Below are 15041 nucleotides of genomic sequence, written 5' to 3' on the forward strand. Positions count from 1 at the left end.
ATGAGAGTCCAGGTGTGGTCAGCATGGATCTGCTGAATGAGGCCCCACCACGTCTCTAACACTGGTCACCTGATCATGTCTCCACTTACTTTGCTCTCCATCCACAGCCAGGACTTTCCTGACCTTGTACATCATCATGGCCGCCGTCGCTGCCTCCGCTCTGGTGCTCACAGTGGTTGGATACTTCATCTACAAGAAGAAGAAGAAAGGTGAGAGTTTGTGATTTGATCCAGATCATCTCCAGATACTGGAGAGAAAGAATAGAAGGTCAAAGAAGGTCAGCAGAGATGAGAAGAGGTCAGAGGAACTCTTCTATGTTCATCTTCTTCAGGTGTAATTTGTCCTCTTTCTTTCCATTTCAGGCGACTCTGACTCGTCTTGTAAGTACATGATCTTGTCTCAGCTCAGATGTTGACCATGTGACAGAGTGCTAGCATGCTAGCATCAGTGTTGACACTAGTTTCATCTGCTGGTGAGAAGCACACAAGCTAACAGGGTTTGTGATCTTACAGCGGCCCCCAGCTCGGAGCTGGACCATCTGAAGGATCCGCCCGTGGACAGAGACTAAAGTCAGTGGATGATAATTGTCACTTTTCTTCAAGACTCACTTCACGCATGATTTTACAAGTTGATACATTTTTCTGTCTCCGTGTTTCAGGAGGAATCGACCAAGAAACGTCTTTTTCTTCTGAGACTCTGCAGACGTCAGAGCTGCTGATCTTTGTTCCTTCACTGGAAATGTGTTTGAAACTCACATCAGGATGTCATGTGATCTGAGCCGTTATGAAAACTACACACACACACAGATAAATGCACACACACGATTCTGTACCACACAAATACACTCACACACACAAACACTCACACACATGCTTCACTTTAACACAAATAAATGCACACACACAAACACTCACAAACATGCTTCTCTAAAACACAATAATGCACTCACTCACAATCACACACAAACACACACATGCTTCACCATCACACAAGGATGCACACACATGCATCTTTGACACACAAAAATGCACTCACAAACAACTGCAAACACACACGAATGCTTTACCAAAGCAAAAAATGCACAAACACGCACACACACAAAAAAGCAATCACACACAATGACAAACACACACACATGTGCTTTACTACTACACAGAAATGCACACACATAAATACTTAAACACATGCTTCTCTGGCGCAACAAAAGCACTAACACACAATAACTAACGCACACACACAGATGTCTCTGTAGACAAAATGATACACACACGGAAAATATATACAGACAAACAGAGTCTAAAAACAGGTACTGACACACAAAATCAGGCACACATGCCCAAACACACTCACGGAAACAGTTGAACAAACCTGAAAATAGGCGCACACACAAATAAAAGATTGTTATTTATGTAAATATGATTGTGTATATATTATATAGCGCAGATTTATCTTTTATTCTATTTCTCGTTTTTATTTCTGGGTGTTTTTATTTCTCTTGCTGCTGTTAAACCGAATTTCCCCTCGCGGGACTAATAAAGGTTTTCTGATTCTGATTCTGATTCTGATCAAATAACAAACAGAAGTACAAACATGCAAAAACCAAAACGGAAAAAAAATCAGACACACATTGACAAATTTATGAATGTGTAGACACACACACACACATACACACACACACACAAGTACACGCACAGACAGTTTTGTGTTCATGTAATAGTTTGTGTGTTTTCTTCCTGGTGTGTAGACACTAGTTAATGAAGCGTCAGTTGTGATGTCAGAGGTGAAGAATCTTGTCAAACATAGTTGAACTGCTGCTTCATTTCTTGTGTGTTTTGATCTTCAAATAAATGGACAGAAAACGTCCACATGTGTTTGGACTCCAAATGTTCAGTAAAGTCACTTGTCATTGAGGGTCAGTGGAGGCTCAGAAAGAATCCATTTGTGCAGCTGTTATGAAAGGTCAACATCTCTGACCTCTCCTTCTGTTTCCTGATCAACTCATGTCCTAAATATGACTGTATTGCTTTGATCAACTCGTCTTGTGCTGAACAGGTGCACATAAGTTGTGTCCACTTTTGTGTAGAAGAAAAATCCAGAAGAGCTTGTGCCGACAATTCACATGTAGAAACTTGATTCAAAGTTTCCTGCTGAGTCGGCTGAATGTGTTTGTGGAGGTTTGCTCTCTGACCTGCTTCTCTCAAGTCAAACTTCATCAGGTTACACAACCATGAGACGCCGATCTCACGCCACACCTGTGCCGCCATCTTAGATCCCGCCAGAGCTCAAATGTGCAACACTGACGACACATTTGGACAGGTGTGGTGAGACGCCCAGTGTGGATGTTTGACTCCGCCCCCCGAGCACCTGCACCAGTCAGGTGTGCCTCTATGAGACTTGTGTGTCACGCCCTCACTGCACTCAACTGCTTTCTGTTTGCAGCGTGGAAGAGGACACCACAACAATCCACCTAGATCGCCCCCTAGCTGTGAGTCGCTCACCTAAGTCAACATTTTTATAATTGAAAAAACGTTTTCATTTTAACATCAAACACAACTCTTGTTCAAATGTATTTTCCCTTGTATTAAGCTATATTGTTTAATGTTTACAATTGTTTGTAATGCATAATAAAATAACCTGATATAGTTGTTTTAATTTCATGGCAATGATCACAGTTTAGATTAATTTCGTTTTTTATTCTACATTTTGTTTCGTCAACAGTATTTAATTTGACCTCATTATAAATTGTCCACCGCTGGTCAAGACGTGTTTTTTTATTTGCTGTGATATGGATGTGTTACGTTACAAGTCATTTACAAACGTGAGTTCATCATCATGCAGGTCCAAACCAAGACAACTGTGATACAAGATACTTTTAATCTGGTCCTGGTGAAGACTGAGCAAATGCTTTAGTTCCACAATTCAGACAGAAAACATTCTCAGGCACACGTTTCACCAGAATCACAGGAAATAGAATAGATCGTCAACAGGAAGTCGTAGTCGTTCTCAGTCACATGTTCATAGTTGGATTCACGACAAGTCAGATAAAGCGTTTAGAGATGGTGAACGTTCCTTCTCCAGAGTGTGTGTGTGGCTGAAGCCATTAGCTCTGCAGTCGTCACAGGACAGAGCTGAGGTCTGGTCCTGGCAGCTGCACTGGACGGGTCAGCTTCTGCACGGCTCCTCCTCGCCTTTATCTGCCGCCACGTCGCTCAGGTAGGTCGCCTCAGACTGATGGACAAAATAAAAGTATAATTTCCTGTTTGAAATACATCGTTTATGTCCGTCTTGCATGTTTACAAACCACTCGGGGTGTGAGAAAAAGTTGATACATCAATATATACAGATGTTTCTCTGAGCCGGCTGCAGAGTTTCCTTCCACAAATGGCAGAGAAGACAAGAGACTGAAGCAGCAGATGGAAGAGTTGAGATGGTTAGTGTTGATTTGTGTTCTTGAATTCAAACGTGGAGCTCACTCTAAATCTCATGACTTGTGTGAACATCTTCAGGAGGTGGCGTTGGTGGAACTAAGTGGGTCTGAGAGTGACTATGTATGTAGACTCTTCAGAGTCGTGGGATTCTGAGGATGAAAGCAGCATCACGGAGCAGAACCTGGAGCTGCCGGGACACAAGAGGTCAAAAATCATACCCAGTATTCAAGTTGTGGATCCAGAGGAGAAGTAAACTGACAAAGACTTAAAAGAAATAAACCCAGACCTGAGGATTGTGTGAGTCTCTGACAGGGAACTCCAGCAAAACTAATCCCTGATCTCTGTGACAGGCTGATGTGACCAGAAGAGCAGAGATGTTCTGATGAAGCTTCATGAAGCAGTGTCATTATTTTCAGAGTCCATTAGATGGCAGTCTCTCCACTTCGTTCCTTCCTTTGTTTTTAACAATTTAATACTTAATGGTCAGATTAACTGAGTTCTGAGGAGAAACATTTGCGATTTTTAACTTCAGGGTCTGTTTGCTAGAACTAGATCTAAGGTGTGGTTGAAACAGTCAACAATCAAGACAATTGATTCTATTATGGAATTGAACGTAGTTGTCAAGCTGTCATGAACCATATCCACATGGATGTTAAAGTCAACAACAATTATAACTTGACATGATTCAAGCACCAGGCTGCATGAATATATTACTGGTGTGTTTCAGTGCAGGTCACATGGAAAGCATTGGTGAATGCATCGTTCTTTTTCAGAGTCAGGGTCAAGAGAGGTTATCCATAGAATCATATATATCATCATATAGAGTGTCACACATCATTGTAGAACCTTGGTTACAGAGATAACCTTTTGATTATAAATACATGTTGTGTATAAACTATGAAACTACAAAGTATGTTTTCTAGTCTCATATCTTTGAAATCAAATGAATGACAGTAACATTTTAAAATTCAAAAACTATGCATCCGTCACTGTAATGGTTTGGTGTGAGGATGGAGTGTGATGTTGGTGCAGAGTTAAGTTAAGACTATACTTTCAGGGATCATTTCTATAGTTCTTAACTTAAGAAATGTGTTTGTAAAGTGTTTGGTGTCACTAACCATGATGAAGAGTTGTGATATTCCTTCCTGAGTGTGAAGCAGACAGAGAATAATGATTCACTTCATATGTTCTCTGTCATTGATGATCCTTCTTTACTTCCTTGTGCAGTATTGAGAGGAATATGATCAGAGTGGTTGTTGTGTTCAAGACAATATACTATTAAGTGACATTTTTAATGTAATTCTTTATAACTTTTAACAAAAATAAAAATGTATTTTCATATTAATGTAAAGACTATAGTTTGTAGGTCTTTTTGTCTTTGTTGAAATTGATATTAAAAAATATCCAAACCTCTGTGGTGCTCGTCTGTAACATCTCTCTTGTACTGAAGCCTTGACGACAACAATTGTTCTGGAAAAATGAAAAGACACTGTTTCATGAAGCTTCACCAGACCATCACTAGTATTTGGATATTTTAAGTTTGTCATTTTGGAACAAGATGTGGACAAAGACCATTGAGCGTCATTTGCTTCTTTAAAATGAACAAACATTTTTTTTACTATAACTCTGAAAAGGAACCCATTATTCTAAAATGAATCACAACTGTTGAACAACATGAGGCTGAGTAGAAAATTAGTATTTCACCTGAACTAAATTGCTTTTACCATTTAGCAGAACAAACAACCACTCTGATCGTATTCCTCCTCTCAATACTCCTAAAGGAAGTAAAGAAGTAAGTCATTTGTATTTATATAGCGCTGATCATCAATGACAGTGAACATATGAAGTGAATCATTATTCTCTGCATTATCATTTTTTCACTGATAGCGGTTGATTTTATTGCCCATATATGAGACAAACATACTTTGTACGTTTCACACGGTTTCAAAATCAACAGGTTATTTTTGTTTCCATGGTTCTACAAAGACATGTGACACTCTCTATAGGAGGATTTTATGGATCTCTTGGCCCTGACTCACTGTTTCAACCACACCTTAGATCTTGTTCTAGCAAACAGACCTGAAGTTAAAACAACAAATGTCTCTCCTCAGAACTCAGTTTTGTCTGACCATCAAGTATTAAATGTGTTCTATGTATGTAGAATCCTGCTGATAAATTCTTGAGGAGCGTGATATTACTTTTTCAATTTAAAATATTTGTATCGAGCACAAGTATGCAATACAGGCATTCCAGGCAATGTTGGTCTGATGTAAAGGCAACTATGTAAATATGCAGACACAGCAATGTTACGTATATGCTCTTTTTTTTTCTTTTTTTTTCAAGAGACAGTAAATTCAGAAAAATAATCTATTGCAATACCAAAGAAACAACAACAACAGAGTGTACATATAGAAACAAAAAAAACACATAAAACAATGAAAAATAAAGGTCAAGACAAAATCAATCCCTCCTGTATCACTGCTGTATTTAGACAGAGCTTTACCTTGTAATTTAAATGAACATGTTGATTGAAGATTAAACCAATTGTAAATATTTACAGGGTCTTAATCTGAATAATTAAAAAAGTTTGCATTCAACTTTTATCATTTAGTTCTAGTGATGTTCTGGATCATGGAGATCTTTTAAGGCCCTTGTATATGAATTGTTTGGCATTTGAATTTTCTGCTCCTGCACTCTGCTCAATTCATGAGTAAAAAAAAAATCAATTTTTGGAACAAATCATTTAATCGATTGTCGAGAAACGAAACAAATGCTTTGAGACACCATTTCAAATGGAATCTAGATAGAACTGCTCAAGGATTGTCAAGTTCAGAACACTCTTGCTTTCAGTACAATTGTTCTGGTGGTTGTGATCCAGTTGTGGGTTCGACTCCAGCCCAAGAAACATCAAAGTTCTTCGGTTTAAATAAAATACTTGGGAAGAAGTAATGTGACCTTCCTTGGTGAAAGTTTGTGTTGTTTCTCCACTGAAGGTCATTCTAAAGTCGTTCATTAAAAGTTGGGAAATGACATGACATCAATTTAAATACAGTTGGTGCTGAAATACTTTGTAAAATAGAGCTACTATAACACAAGTTGTCCACAATGATTGATTTTAAACTTTTTTAAAGAATTTAAGTGTTAACTTGAACTTTTTCTTCTAATCTTTGCCTATGAGGTTTTGTTGTTGTTGGAGTTTGTTGCTCATTACCATCTGGATCCACCGATACTAATGGATTTTTTTTAATTTATTTAATTTTTCAGAACAAAATGGTACATTCAAGTATAAAGTATTGAGTGGAAAAGAAAGATGAAATATATGAAGAAATGCGAAATAATAATAAAATAAAATATATTTAAAAAAAACACACCCCAGGGAGCATACCCATCAAACTAGTTACTTTACAAAATACTTATATTTTTCAAGAGTTAGAAAAAGAAAATCAATAAATGCATTGAAGCAGGGCAAATATGGAAAATAAAATGACATATTTCCTTTAATTAAATTGCTTCTAATTGGTTTGACATATTCTGTCCATTTGGTCCATATCTCGTAGAACTTGTTCATATCTGTTTGGAGTGCAAAGGATAACTTCTCCATCTTATAGATGTCGTAAACGATGTCTATCCAGTTCTGTCGTGGGTGGTTCAACTTGTAACCACTTCCTCGTGATACATTTTTTACTTGCTGCCAACAATATGAAAAGCAATTTCTTGTCTCCATTATTACAGTTTTCTATTGGTTAGTCACCCAGGTACATGTTTTCACCTTTACAGGGAAGATTCACACCAAAAATGTTGTTTAAATGGCTGTGGATCTCTGTCCAAAAAGCTTTGATTCCACTTCAGCTCCAAAACACATGCCAGTGATTTGCTCCATTATACCCGCAAAGTCTCCAACATGCTTCATCCGTGCCCATGTGTATTTTTGAATGGGTGAGATAAAAAATGGAATAATATTCTTCCAACAGAACTCCCGCCATGTATTTGATCTTGTTGAAAACCATTGTAGATGATACATTTTTTTCCCAGCTCTCATTTGTGATTGATATATCTCCATCTTTTTCCCATCGCTGCTTTATATATCCTGTGTTCTCTTGTTTAGATTGTCGAATTCCTTTGTACAATTTAGATACTATTTTATTGCTATTATTTGCCTCCAATAATGAAATGAAAATCTCTAGTAATCCTTTTCCACATGCATCAATTGGCTTTTTCAAATTTTGATTAAAATAATTTCTGACTTGTAAGTATCTGTAAAAATCCTCTTTTTCTTAAGGTTTTCAAAACTCTGAAAATTCCCTTTGTGAATAAATGATTGATAATCAGTTAAACCTTTTGAGATCCAAGTCTTAAATCTGCCGTCCCTTTTATTGGGCACAAAATCGGAGTCAAAAGCACACCACCTCAAGATCCTCGGGGAATCCCCTAGGTGGCAGGACTTGACCAATTCTTGCCAAGATTTTAGGAAAATCCTTAAAAAGTATAGTAGTAAAAAAGGAGTAAGTAGTAAAAGTATGATCTGCAACCTTCATTTCATCCTGTAGCTTGTTCTCTGCTATGAGAGCAATCAATGGAACACCATTTACGCTAGAACCTTCCAAGTTCTTCCAACCTGCAGTGTAAGATCTTGAACAGAGACAGATTAAGGGCCTCAACTGTGCTGCATGGTAATAATGTTGAAGGCAGGGCAGGCCCATACCTCCCTTCTCTTTACTTAACTGCAGTGTTTTATATCTGACCCTGGGTTTGTTCTCCTCCCACACAAATCTTGAAATTAATCTGTCCCATTCTATAAATTGTTTTGGTGGAATTTTGACCGGGAGACATTGAAAATGATATAATATTCGTGGCAGAATATTCATCCTGATGGAGTCTATCCTTGAGTGAAGATTTAAATATGGTATAGTTGCCCATCTTTGTAAATCCAACTTAATTCTTTCACTCAAAGGTCCATAGCTGATGTCATACAGTCTCAGCAAGTCTCTAGGTAGTGACACCCCTAAATATTAGAATTTTGCATCCCATTTCCAGTTATACATATTCCTGATTTTTCATGGTGGGTCATAGTTCAGTGTTAGAAGTTGGGTTTTATCAATATTAATTTTGTAGCCTGATAGTAGACCGTATTCTTTTAGCATCTCCATCACTTGTGTCTGAGAAGGTTGTGTTATGGTCAACAATAAATCATCAGCAAACAACGCAAGCTTTTGCTCCCCCGTGGACATCATGACTCCTTGGATTTCTGTCCTCTGCCTTATCCATTGACCCAGAGGTTCTATGAAAATGGCAAACAATAGTGACGCACAACACCCCTGTCAGTTTCCTCTCTTCAGAACAAATGATTTTGTTAAATATCCATTCATTTAATTCTAGCCATTGGTGTTTTGTACAATGCTGCAAAAGTATCAATTATAGTATCATGAAATCCAATTTTTGCTAAAACTTAATATAAAAATGACCAACTTACTGAGTCGAACGCCTTTTCTGCGTCCAGACTCAGTAACAGCGTTTCCAAGTTTTGATTCCCAGCTTGTCTTATAATGTGTAATGCTCTCCTGATGCTATCTTGAGTTTGTCTATTTCCAACAAAGCCTGTCTGGTCCTCATGAATTAATTTAGGTAAGATTGGTTCAATTCTTCTTGTTAGTATGGAGGTGGACAGTTTATGATTAATGTTCAAAACGCTCACAGGACAGTAATTCCCAGATTCCATATTATCTTTCCCTTCTTTGGGAATGACAGATATGATCGCCTCGCTCCATGAGGTACAACTTTATGTTCTAAAACCCAGTTAAATGTTCTCAGGAGTGTAGTAGTTAGTTGATCTTGCATTATTTTGCACCACTCGGAGGTAAATCCATCTGTTCAGGGGGATTTCCCTCCTTTTAATCTTTTAATTGCTGATCAAAGTTCATTTTTTATGTTAATTTTTAGTTTTGTTCATTGTTAACCATTAGAAGCTCAATATGGGATAATAATTTGTCAATCTGGTGGACATTAGCTGTTTGAGGTTGAGAATAGAGCTTTTCATAACATTTTAAGAAACATTTCTGAATGTTTTGTTGATTCGTTTCCACTTTTTTAGTTGTGCGGTCTCTTGTGTCTGACTTGCCATTAGATGAGTCCATTTTGGGGTTAAGTCGAAGATTGAAGTCGCCCCCACAAATCAACATCCCTTGGCTTTTTGTTGTCATTATTTCAAGTAAACGTTTAAAGAAGGACTAGTCACTCCCAGGTGGAACATACACGTTAAAGAAACTCACCAAATCATCTTCAACTTTACCTGTAATTGTTATAAATCTACCTTCATTATCTTTATACTCTGAGATGTGCTGGTAATTGAGTGTGTTATTTATGAGGATTGTCACTCCCCTCCTTCTTCCTGAACTGTGAGAAGCATAATAGACGTGTTTAAATCCCGATTTATTCAGTTTACCATGTTCTATGTCATCAAGATGTGTTTCTTGTAAGAAAGCAATGTGCATTTTATCTTTCTCAAGTTTTGACAATATCTTCGCCCTTTTAACTGCGTTGAGTACGCCGTTAATATTGAACGGAACAATATTTATTGATCTTTTATCCATTACTGGTGTCCTTTTTGAACAATTTCACAAAACTGGTATGCTCCCTCCCCCCTCAAAAACCAAAAACAAATAAACAAAGCCAGAAAATCTAACAAACTCAATATTACATTCAACTTAATAAACAACTTGAGTGACTCTCAAAGGAGGGTCTCAGGAACTGACATGCAAGTGTGACGTCGTATCTCCATTTTCTCAGATCCTCCGTTGCTTCCTCCACTGTAGCGTAGGTTCTGGTTCCGTCTTTGTATTTCACTCGTAGTCTGGCCGTGAAGAGAGTCTGAAATTGAACTTGGTTTTCCTTCAGGACTTTGCGCACCTCTGCATACTCGCACCGCTGTTTGATGATGGCTGGAGGATAATCTTGATCCATGTTTATTTGGTTAGATTTCCAGGAGAATCCTCTGCTCTGCCACACCTTGGGAAGAATCGACTCTTTCGTTGAGAAACTCAGAAACTTGACGATGATGGAGGTCTAGTGGACCGGTGCGCTCTCTCCATCCTCAGCTCCTCTGCTTTCTGTCATCCCAAGTCCTTCACGAAGCAAGTTCTCCACAAAAGTTATCATGGAGGATGACTCCTCAGCCCCCTCCGGAACGCCATAGATCCGTATTCTTTTCTTCTTTTCTCTTCTAGATCGACTTTCCAAGTCCACCATCTTCTCCTCGACTCTCGCGTGTAGCTTTAGCATCTCCGTATAAACTTCCTCGACGTTCTGAAGCCTTTCTTCTGCCGTCACCATCCGTCCCTCTGCCTCTTCCATCCTTGTATTTAGCTCCGACATCTCTTCTTTTAATGATTGAAATTGAGTTTTACTTTCCTGTCAGAACCCTCTCAGTTCTTGCAGGATGAGATCCATGTCGGCCATGTTGGCTCCTAGCTTCGTTGTCTGCGCCGCTACAGGTGTTTTCTCTGTCCTTCGAAACACGTCTTTCGGGTCCAAATCACGGAAGAATGCTTGACCCCTTTGTTTAAAATGTGAATTCTTTAGAAATGTCTCTGTTTGTGGGGGTTATTTAGTAAATTTATCAGGTTCTATTGAGAGCTTCTTCTCAACATCACATTGATGTTCACCCAGATGCTCCTGACAATGCTTATTGTTTATGTTTAACTTTGACATTCAATCACCACTCTGATCATATTCCTCTCAATACTGCACAAGGAAGTAAAGAAGGATCATCAATGACAGAGAACATATGAAGTGAATCATTATTCTCTGTCTGCTTCACACTCAGGAAGGAATATCACAACTCTTCATCATGGTTAGTGACACCAAACACTTTAGTAACACATTTCTTAAGTTAAGAACTATAGTAAGTAAGTAAGTAAGTAATATTTATTTATATAGCGCTTTTCGAGACCAGGGTCACAAAGCGCTTAGACAATCAAAACAATACTCAAAAAAGTACATACTTTAAAGATCAAGATAATACTGAGAACAACACAGGAGTTCGAGAAATTCAAGGAAAAGCCTGAACAAATAGAAACGTCTTAAGATGTTTCTTAAAGGAGTCAGTAGGTCCATCAAGAGCAAAGAGAGAAGAAGATCGTTCCAAAGCTTAGGAGCAACAGCCTGAAAAGATTTCTCTCCTCTGGCCCTGAGCCGTGTGCGTGGAACCATAAGTAGATTCTGATCCACAGACCTCAGAGCCTGAGCTGGGGTGTAAGGCTGGATCAGATCAGTGATGTAAGGAGGAGCCTGACCATGAATAGATCTGAAAGTAAGAACCAGAATTTTAAAGTTGATCCTGAAAGAAACTGGAAGCCAGTGAAGAGAAATGATCCCTGAAAGTATAGTCTTAACTGCTGTCAGTCAAAGAATGAAACTACATCACATGGTCACATGTCTTCACTGACAGTGCAGTTTAATAAAAGACAAAGATCAACTGTTGGATTTTTTTTTCATACAGACACTAAAAATGGACAAAAAGATAACTTGAACAATATTTCAGAAAGAAAGAAAGTCAAATTATTTGTAAAATATTATTTAATCCAAATTAGTATTCAAATACCTTTTTTAAATTTGTTTCATAAACAAACACTTCTCATGAGGTATTTCTTGATTGTGTTTTTTAATGAATGTATAGTCTTCCTGTAAATGTCACTGTGGAGTGTCAGTTACATTTTTAGATACATTTTACATTCATGTTTGTATTTACTCTAAAACACAGTCTTTTTTTGCTCATATACTTGCAATTTAATGAATGAAAAATGTTTTTAATAAACCATCACTTTAGTAGTTTGGTGTGAGGATGGAGCGTGATGTTGGTGCAGAGTTAAGTTAAGACTATACTTTCAGGGATCATTTCTATAGTTCTTAACTTAAGAAATGTGTTTGTAAAGTGTTTGGTGTCACTAACCATGATGAAGAGTTGTGATATTCCTTCCTGAGTGTGAAGCAGACAGAGAATAATGATTCACTTCATATATTCTCTGTCATTGATGATAGAAATAGAAATAGAAATAGAAAAAGCTTTATTCATCCCCAGAGGGGAAACACACTTTCACAACAGCGCAGTTGAAAAAAATAAAGTGCAAGGAAAAAAGAAATAATAAAAGAGATAATACAAAATAAAACAATCTTAAGAATATACAAATTATTTACAAAATTAGAAATTTGACACTATTAACAAAATAAAATAGAATAAAAATAAAATAAAATAGAAATAAAAAACGGAAAAAAATAAAATAAAAAGCACACGAGAAGAAAAACACACTACGGATTAGCATCAGGATATTTAAAGTAGAGAGTTAAATATCCTGACACCAGTTGGGATGAAGGACCTTCTATAACGCTCCGTCCTACACTGGGGGTGCCTGAGCCACTGAAGGAGCTGCTCCTCCACGGTCAGGTGCAGTGGGTGAAGAGCGTTGTCCCTGATGGAGGATAGTCTGGAGAGTGTCCTCCTCTCTCCCACCTCCTCCACCGAGTCCAGCGAGCGGCCCAGGACAGAGCCGGCCCTCGTGACCAGCCTGTTCAGTCTCTTCCTGTCCCGGTCCGTGCTGCTGCTCCCCAGCAGACCACAGCGTAGTGGATAGCAGAGGCTACCACGGAGTCATAAGAGGTCCTTAAAAGTGGTCTGCACACTCCGAAGGACCTCAGTCTCCCCAGGAGGTGGAGGCGACTTCGGCCCTTCTTGTACACGGCGTTGATGTGTGTGGACCAGTTCAGTTTATTGTTGAGGTGAACACCCAGGTATTTGAAGCTGTCCACCAGCTCAATGTCCGAGCCCTGGATGCTCACCGGTTGATGTGGTGGGGACTTTTTCCTGAAGTCAATCACCATCTCCCTTGTCTTACCGGTGTTTAAGCAAAGGTAGTTGCTCTCACACCAGTCAACAAAGTCCTTGATGACTGACCTGTACTCCAGCTCGCCCCCCCCAGACACGCAGCCCACAATGGCCGAGTCGTCAGAAAACTTCTGGAGGTGACAGCTGCTGGAGTCATAGGTAAAGTCCGCCGTGTAGAGGGAAAAAAGGAAAGGTGACAGCACTGTCCCTTGAGGCACCCCGGTGCTGCAGATGGTCACCTCAGACCTGCAGTCCTGCAGCCTCACATACTGCGGCCTGTTGGTGAGGTAGTCCATCGTCCATGCTGCCAGCTGTGTCCCAACTCCTGCGTCCTCCATCTTCTTCCTTAGCAGCGCCGGCTGGATGGTGTTGAAAGCACTTGAGAAGTCAAAAAACATGACTCTCACAGTGCTACCGGCGGCTTCCAGGTGAGTCAGTGCCCGGTGCTGCAGGTAGATGACGGCGTCGTCCACCCCCATCTTTGGCCTGTAGGCGAACTGCAGCGGATCCAACGCAGAGCTCACCGTCGTGCGTAGCTCGCGGAGTACCAGTAAGGATCATCAATGACAGAGAACATATGAAGTCAATCATTATTCTCTGTCTGCTTCACACTCAGGAAGGAATATCACAACTCTTCATCATGGTTAGTGACACCAAACACTTTACAAACACATTTCTTAAGTTAAGAACTATAGGAATTTAATTTAGTCTTAATTTAACTTAACTCTGCACCAACATCACACTCCATCCTCACACCAAACTATTATAGTTATGGTTGATTTTGTATTTTAGTTGAACAAACATGATACTGTGTGATTCACATTAAATACAGAACTTGAAATGTATTTACAAATCAAACACATGCACCACAATACTTTCAAACTAGGTTTCTACATTATTTAAAAAACACACGTCGTAAAGTCAATATTAGAATAAACAAATGTCAATTAATAATATACTTTGTAAGTATTCTTCATGAAGCAGTGTCATTGTTTTTCCACTAGATGGCGGTCTCTGCACTATTCTCCATTGTTTTGAACAATTTTTCTAATGAAACATCACATCATTTTTAAACTGATGGCGCCACCTACTGACCTCTAAACAACATGACACTGTTTCATTTGCCTTTATCAACACATCACTATTAAACACACAACATGAAATGTATGTTTATATCAAACACATCAACCATAAAGCTTTCAAAGTAAGTTCCTACATTATTACAAAACATGGAGTAAAGTTAATATTATAAGAAACAAATGTCATTTAATGAATAATGTTGAGTAAAATATTATTTATTTCTGTGAACTACACTACAAAGAACAGTTTGTGGTCAACATTAGAACAGAGAGCAGAGTCAGCATTTCTTCAGTTTGTTGTAGAGCCAACCAGTTGAGGAACCAGTGATTTGTTGGAGCTTCTGGTGCCACTAAAATCAACCTCAAACCCTCGAGCCTCACTGTTCTCAAGAGGAAAGAGGAAACACTGGTGGAAAACCATAGAAAAGCCTTGGTCGGCACAATGGATGATCAAAAACCTTCATCCCAAGAGTAGGCTTGTCTGACTGAAAGAGAAGACTGTGTTCTCGTCCTGGACAAAGTGCAGAATGAGACAATATTTACACTTTTAAAATGGAAAACCAACACTCTGATCATATTCCTCCCCTCAATACTGTGAACTTACATATTAATCCAAATGAAAGTTCAACACATGCACCAAAATGTTCACATTGAGTGTTT

General features: G+C 38.7%; 1 long non-coding RNA gene and 4 other non-coding genes across 6 annotated transcripts; 3 read left to right on the plus strand and 2 right to left on the minus strand.

Annotated features, from left to right (window-relative positions):
* Positions 1-7: 7 nt before the first annotated feature.
* On the plus strand, positions 8-3539 carry LOC148057855 (uncharacterized). 2 transcript variants are annotated; one of them, XR_015710354.1, is made up of 6 exons: positions 8-209; positions 363-380; positions 513-569; positions 659-3213; positions 3344-3430; positions 3507-3539. It is a non-coding gene; the product is annotated as an uncharacterized LOC148057855 (long non-coding RNA). The 2 variants fall into 2 exon arrangements; XR_015710355.1 differs by lacking the exon at positions 3507-3539 and having other exon boundaries at positions 659-2377; positions 2440-3213; positions 3344-3403.
* Positions 3540-4469: 930 nt separating this feature from the next.
* On the plus strand, positions 4470-4682 carry LOC148057856 (small nucleolar RNA U3). Its single transcript, XR_015710356.1, has one exon. It is a non-coding gene; the product is annotated as a small nucleolar RNA U3 (small nucleolar RNA).
* A 6456-nt stretch (positions 4683-11138) lies between these two features.
* On the minus strand, positions 11139-11351 carry LOC148057857 (small nucleolar RNA U3). Its single transcript, XR_015710361.1, has one exon. It is a non-coding gene; the product is annotated as a small nucleolar RNA U3 (small nucleolar RNA).
* A 944-nt stretch (positions 11352-12295) lies between these two features.
* Positions 12296-12505, plus strand: LOC148057858 (small nucleolar RNA U3). Its single transcript, XR_015710363.1, has one exon. It is a non-coding gene; the product is annotated as a small nucleolar RNA U3 (small nucleolar RNA).
* Positions 12506-13810: 1305 nt separating this feature from the next.
* On the minus strand, positions 13811-14019 carry LOC148057859 (small nucleolar RNA U3). Its single transcript, XR_015710358.1, has one exon. It is a non-coding gene; the product is annotated as a small nucleolar RNA U3 (small nucleolar RNA).
* Between the last annotated feature and the right edge of the window lie 1022 nt (positions 14020-15041).

The sequence above is a fragment of the Callionymus lyra genome, unplaced genomic scaffold, assembly GCF_982586985.1.
Source record: "Callionymus lyra unplaced genomic scaffold, fCalLyr1.hap1.1 HAP1_SCAFFOLD_454, whole genome shotgun sequence".
NCBI classification, from domain to species: Eukaryota; Metazoa; Chordata; class Actinopteri; order Syngnathiformes; family Callionymidae; genus Callionymus; species Callionymus lyra.